This window comes from Fulmarus glacialis, unplaced genomic scaffold (assembly GCF_000690835.1).
Source record: "Fulmarus glacialis isolate BGI_N327 unplaced genomic scaffold, ASM69083v1 scaffold3829, whole genome shotgun sequence".
Taxonomy (NCBI): domain Eukaryota; kingdom Metazoa; phylum Chordata; class Aves; order Procellariiformes; family Procellariidae; genus Fulmarus; species Fulmarus glacialis.
Window position 1 is genome coordinate 45,399 of NW_009232471.1, and position 7,309 is coordinate 52,707.

The following is a 7,309-nucleotide window of genomic DNA, read 5'->3' on the forward strand; positions in this document are numbered from 1 at the left end:
CTGGTAGTTGACATCTGGCATCAGGGTGGCCGTGTTCAGTGCTTGTTAATGTAACAGCTTGTATCTGTTCAAAATCTTTACAGTTTGCTTTAAAAGCAGAGTCATCAATTCAGCCTGGGTGACTGAACTAGTCAAACTTCACTCAAATGTCAAATTCGGCGTTACTCCTTTGAGTGATCATTAATATGGAGACTTGTGCTCTGCAACATCGCTAAATAGACTTAAAAAACATTTGCATTATATCTGGGAACATCAGTCTTCCCTCCCACCACACCAAAGTATGCAGTTACAGGGTCTGACAACTTGAATCTTTGTGGCTGCTGAAGACATTCATGAATACTCTGGTCTCCAAAGGGGAGACGGAGAGGGCACAACAATGAACTCCTTGGTAGAAAGCTGTTAATATTTCTCCGAAGAAAGGTGCCCAACACTACGGTAGCTGTCGAGTTCTTCGCATGCCAGAGAATTTACATAAGCGCTATGTTGTCCTTTCTCCCTGCCAAGAGTTCAGATATACCTAGCTAAGATCTTTGATGTAGTAGTAGTCACTATGAATAGTCTAGTCATCTGAGGGCTTGCCAGTCATTATGAAAGCAGGTGGGAGTCTGCATATTTGGGGCCCAGGAGAAAACAGAAAGAATAGGACTATTCATTCCCCTCACTGTTTTGCAAATCACTTGAATAATTCGAAAGTTTCTAAACTCCCTTTTATGGCAGACGGGATTAGGCAATAATATTTTACAAAGCCTTTTTACTTTCTGCTACCTTCCAGACTGAAAGTGATGTTTGTTCCTTGGGTTAGATGCTACTTATTCTGCCTGATAAACGTTTGGAGGGGTGTGAGGTTTTTTGCCGTGCCTGATGGAGAGAGGTAGTTGTGCTAGGAAGCAGACAGGTCAAACATCAGGTGTATCTGCCAGTAGTCTAGGTAAGTCAAAGACTTAGTCTTTGTTTACCAGTCTAGTATATGTCTAGTATACTCGACATACATTGTCCACTGATTTAAGCTATTTTGAGTACATGGTTCCCGAGAGGAGAGTGCTGGATAACCTTTTACAGGCTGTTGCCAGGGGCAGCATATTCACCCAAAGGGAATCCACTTCTGCTCCAGAAGTGGCCAGATGCCATCTTGACTCTGTTGTTAGGGAAATGAGTATGCATCTCCTTCAATGCACGTGCCACCTGAAATGTTTAAGGCAGAAGTGGTAATGGCGATTCTATCAGCCACTGTAGTTCTCATCAAAATACTTACTTTTCTCACTGTAGAACCCCTGAAATTATTCACATTGGTGGCTCTGCTCTTGATAGCAGAAATTTTCATCACCAAGGCTCTGATTCCTTCTTGTTTGTGATGCAGCTACTTGGTGGCTGGCTTTGGGGCTAGGACAGAAACACCCCAGTTTACCCACAAGAAATACTTGTTAAACAGATGTTTGTGGGCAAAGGAATAGCCTTGTCTTATTTTTTATTGTACCTTAGCTAATTTAGACACACTGAAAGCATATCTTTTAGGTGCTTTTTCAGGCTTGGGGTTTTTTTACCGTGGTTGCTTTTTTCTGGTTAAGCAAATTCTGTTGGTTTATAGAACCAGATCATTAAGAAGAACACCTGTGCTGTCATTATCTGTAACTATAAGATGTAAAGGACAGATACTGTGTATGGTGACATCACATTGGATACCTATGTAAGGCATATTAGGAATGTCATAGCATGAGGTCATCACCTATGATCACTTTAGCAAGTTTGGGGAACTCTACAGAACATGTTCTTCTCTCAGGCCTGCAGAGCTGCTGTGGGGTACTGTTTCCACAGTTGTACTAAGCATCGCACAGTATATTTGGAAGAAAGGTGTGCCTAAGACTATTTTTTTGTTTAAACAGGTATTCTAAATCCCTTCCAGAAAGTCAGGGGTGCTCTTTGTGTTTGCATATTATGTGTTGTAGATACTAAAAGGAGAGAGAGATTCTCTTGTAGCTGTAATTATACTCCTAGAGTATTTTTTCCCCCTTTACCTTAAAACCTTTTAACACTTCCAGGGTTTTGAAGGAAGAGGAATGGGCAATGCTCCCCCTTTCTAGCTGTGTGTGAGCCAAATAGAGGGGTCTGGCTTATACGTGCCCCAACAGATATTGCTGAAGGTAATCTGATAAAAAGCATTGTGTAAATGTCTGGATAGTATGAATATGTATAGTGAATGCTTTTCAAAAAAAGGGAATTACCTCAACTTTTGTGAGCAATGATTGTAATGCTTGTTTTGAATTTTTTTTTATTTTGATAACTGATGAATTTTTCTGAATACCTGTGGAAGTCAGGATAGGATGAGGCTGGGTTACAGTTGAAAAGAAGCCTAAGTAGGAAAGTTTTGTCTCAACTTTCTCCTTTTCTATATAGTCCAATTTAAGTTTATTTTGCTGCTAACAGTGAAAAAGCCAGGAGATCCTGTAATCCACAAAAGCCTTCATTGTAAAGTACAGTACGCTAAAAATAGCAGTTCAGGACTGAGCGTGAGAAGCAATGAGATTAATGAGATAAACATACTGGATATGGAAATCTATCAGTATCTTAATCTTGTAATGCAAGCCAATTTTCTCCTTGGAAAGTAATGCAAAGGATCAAAACTGGAAAGTATTGGTTCACCATGGTATAACAGATGACAAGAAGTATATTGTATTATAGTTTAGAGACCAGTTATTTATCACCCTTTTCCATTTGCAGTTACAATATGGTTGAACCTTGATTTCGTATTGTGGACGATGTCAAAAGATGTCCTGCAGATTTCTTCTGATGTTGTTAGGGTGTGTGCAGCAGTGTAGTTGCTGCAGAGAGAGGCAGGAAAATGAGTTCTCTACTTGCCATCTGCTGTAGTGGATGTAGACAAAGCATCACTCTTGACTCAGATCTGTTTTTTCTCACAAGTGCAGCTGTGCTTCCTGGGTCTTTTTCTTCACCTGTTTCTCTGAAGCCTGTTTCTGTCTGTTTCTGGAACTATGCCCAGGGACTTGGTTCAGGACTTCTTAGGATGGATTGATCCCATAGATCAATCAAGTTTCATCTAACAGCTCTGTTTCTGTGGTAGGAGGCACCACCAAGATGTTTGCCCATTTCCTCTTTCTATCGGTGATCCCCTATTGTAAAAACACCTCAGTGTGCAGCAGGTCTCCGGTGTTTACGGAAGTGTGTAAGCATCAGGAGGAAAAAATCACTTTTGTGGTCTCCTGCTCTTCACCAGTTCTCATAATAGCAATTCAGTGGCTGGTGCAATGAAGTGCTGTTTTCCAACATTAGATGTGCTGGTGGGCTCAGAAAGGAGGTTTAAGGTAATTGTTTGTTCTGAGGAAAGCAGAATATGATTTTAACAGAGATGGCTATCCTGTTTCCCAGGGGCCTCATTTTGTTGAACCTTCTAGAGTAGCCAATGTCATCCCCTTACTGCAGTCCATTCACAGATATGTTGCTTGACATGTTGCTGCTTGTCTGTTGAGGAATAAAAAGCTGATCCTGTAGAATACACCACAGAAGAATTTTGTAGTTGTCCATTGCCAAACATTGCTAAGTGGGAGTTTTTCCACTGTTCTGTAAACCCAGTTTTTTACAGCACTGGCTTGATTGGTGCTCCAAGAGCGTGGCTCCTCCATAAGCAAAGTACTTACTGCAATGACAAAGGAACAGATTGTTTCTGTCCTTATTGCCGAGAGTCTCTAGGTTTATCATATTCCACCTCTTTTTTTTTTTTTTTTTTTTTTCCTTTATTAGGGTAAACCATACAATTCCTTCAGTCGTTCCTCCTGAGTAACTTCGTAGAAATCAGGTCCCTCTCTGGGCTCTCTATTGCATTCACAATTCGGGAGCGAGGCAAAGCTGTGTCCAAAAATCTCCAGCTGAGACCTTACTTGCATCCTCTGTGATGGTGTCAAAGCCTTGTCATGGTCAAAATACATCTGCTGCTTCTCCCGTTGCCAGAAGGCTCATTATCCTGTCTTAAAAAGAAATTAGGTTAATTTGTCAAGTCTTGTCGAACACATAGTAGCTGCTACTTGTCATCTTTGAGGTGCTTTCAAAAGGGTCCCGATTGTCTTTTCAAACATTTGAAGGAAAATTGAAGGTGAGCTGGCTAGTTCATAATGTACCACCTCCACACACAAAAAAAAAATCAAAACACCACCATCTGTTCTTTCTACAGTCTTTTGCTTTCCTGTGGTTCTTAGAAATGACGGCTCTAATCAGATCAGCTTCAGAACCAAGTTCATCAAGCCCAGCTAATTAGTAAGGGGGGTGTGTGTGTGTTTTCCACTTCCTAAGCTTTCTCTAGACTGCTTTTTTACTTACTTAGGTTGAAGTCTTACCTTTACTTGCTGGTCTTAATTGTGCTAGTTACTGTTTAACATCTGACAATTTTGCAGAAGATTGATGCCAATCAGATAATACCCAAAATTTCTTGGCACCAACTAATGAAGTGATGGCTTTGCCTGCCTGCTGGAATTGTATCACCACTTTTCTTGTGGGTTTTTGTTTGTTTATTTGTTTTTATTACTACTGTATTTATAATACAACTTATTTTGAGGTTTTCTTTCCAGTTTCACCTCCTTTTGTCTCCGTGTACTCTTGCCATTTTTTAAACTTTTTCTACAGGCTTTTGCCTTCTATTTAATATCAATAAAGAATTCACAATTTACCCGAGTCAGTGGTCTGCTACAATTTCATTTCTCTCACATTGAAATAATTTGAAGCATGCCCTTGATCCAAAGTTTCTAACTTATTTTTCCCTTATATTTTTCAGCCTATACTCAAGTCCTTCAGCTACTGAAGTCTAGTTTTGTCAGAGGAAGGGAGATTGAGGAGAGTCCCCTTTTGAAATAAGTTCACAGAGATTTTTTTCAACACCTGTAGTTCTTCCTATATTTTGGACTACTGAGCAAGCATGTGACTCTTTGATAAGTAAAGCAACATTTCCATCTGTTTCCTATTTTTTAATAAGCTTTGTCTTCTATGATTTGTATTTTGGTCATGATACTTCCCATAAATTATGCTAATTGACTCATAATCTTGTTCATTGTATTAAGACTTTCAGCTCTTCCTCATCCTTACTGTGGTTTTATACAACCATCTAAGACTAGTTTCATACACTCTTCTCTCTCCTTGCTTTACTGTGACCATATTTATAAGTAAATGTGTCTCCTCATTTTTAGGTCCATGGTGCCTTATTATTATTTTCCTGTGTGCCTTTGTCAACTGCCCCATTCAACACTTACTTAAAATCTTCCTCACTAGGTTAAGAAGTCAATGTGCTAGATGGAGTATCTGTCTAATAGCTTGTCTAGGTAGGCTTGTCCCCAGAGGTGTCCGATATCAAAGAGTTAAAAACACTGTATCTAAGTATTATCAGTTCAGTGACCTCTCCCATGCCACTTTCAACAATAATTAACAGTGCTGTTTCAAGGAAGATTTGAAAAATGTGCCTATTTAATTGCAGTGGATCAATGCAGCCAATTTAGTTCGCATTTGGGGTTATAAAATTCAAATACTTCAGGAGCTCTACGAATTTTTTAAAAGCTCAATTGGACTTAAGCTTCTGAAAACTTTTATTTACATTTAATTAAAATAAATGCTATCTTTCTACTTTGTGATGTATTTTGTCTTGAAAAGGTAACGTTGAACAGAATCTTCTAAAAGAGCTTTGCTCTTCTGCATTTTTTCAGTGCAATGAGTTCAATACAGGCAGTACAAACTGGAGATCAGACCCTGGTTCCAGGACAAGCTTGGCATTTGATCTCGGGCAAGTCACTTAACTTCTTTATAGCTTACACTGTAGCTCTGGTCTGTAAGATGAGCACAATGATTTCATCCTTTTTTGTAAAGCACTTGGAGAGCTGCGATCAAAGGCACCATGTTTCAGTGGTAAACAACAGCTACAGCAGGGTTAAGGCATTAACTTTACACACAAAGAGGAGCTCTAACTCTTAGCCTGGGAACTGAATACACCGCAGCTGTACATACTTTTCTTTCAAAGCACAGGCTCCTTGCAAGTTAAAGTTTAACTTTGATAAGGAATAATTCCAGTAACAACTGGCTGCAATGATTTAACCAGTAATTGCCACATTAGGGAAATAATTACAAAAGTTTAGTGGGTTTTTTTAAAAAGGTTCTAATGGTTGGTCAAAGCTATTAAAACTTAGCACTGATTTCCTGTTTCATACAACAAATGTTATTACATTGTTCTCCCCCACCCTAACTTCATCAGGATACTAGCTATTTTCTTTTGCCTGAATAAAATGACTCAATATTTCAACAACTGCTGCTTAATACTACTCTTTTAAAGCTGCATTATCTGATTGCTCCCCATTTATGAGGGGGGAGCGAATATGCAAATATTCCCTAAAGAATGATGATGTTACAGCTTATTGGCCCACATGTCAGGATAAGTTCCTCATGCTCTTCTTCACAGTAGCATTCTCTCTTGGAACTTCTCCTCTTTACTTGGAGGATTTAATAAATTAATGTGAAACATAAGGATGAGGGAGGAGAAGAGTTACTCCATCATCTAAATTTAAGCATCTGACTCTATATAGAAATAAGTACCTACTGTGAATTGGAAGAAGAACAATCTCTGAATGGGTCTCTGGAGGCTCAGTCGATGGTATAGAAAGCCTTGCTCATAACTGAGCTACAGAAATTGAATGCCTAAAGGTATACTGTAAATCTCATCTCCCTAAAACACGGATTGTGCAGTAGTACGTTGCAGAGCTAGTGGGAGAAACGGTTCATTACTACCAGCATTCACCACTACAGTATCTGTATGCTTTAAGGGTATGAATATGAGATATGAGAAGTCAATAAGGTTGAAAGAATGTGTGGTTTAAAGACTCCAGCTTCAAATTCCAGAAAAAAGCAGTTGATGGAAGAACTGCATGGCAGCACCACGTGATGCCAAAGGTCAGTTTTTTAAACAAGCCAAAAATGCAGTTCTCTGCTTTTAAAGCTAACTACCTAGAAGAGCTGAGGAGGTATTTTCTACAAAGTCTCTACTGATTTTTGTTATCTAGCCTTTTTGTTATCTTTACTTCTGAGCATGCAGCCTTCAGTGTTATTGTGGCTGTAACCTGCCTCCCGTGTTTGTACACAAATGGTGGGACATTCGCAAGCAACCAGGGACGTATAGGATATAACAGCCAGTCCCTTTTGTTTCAATGATATATTGCTTTTAGTTTTAGAAGCAGAGCTGGTTGGGACTTTTCAATAATACTTTTTTGACAAAAGAGAAGAAAAACTGTCAAAGCCCAAACTTTTTGGCAAAGTGTGATTTTGATAACTG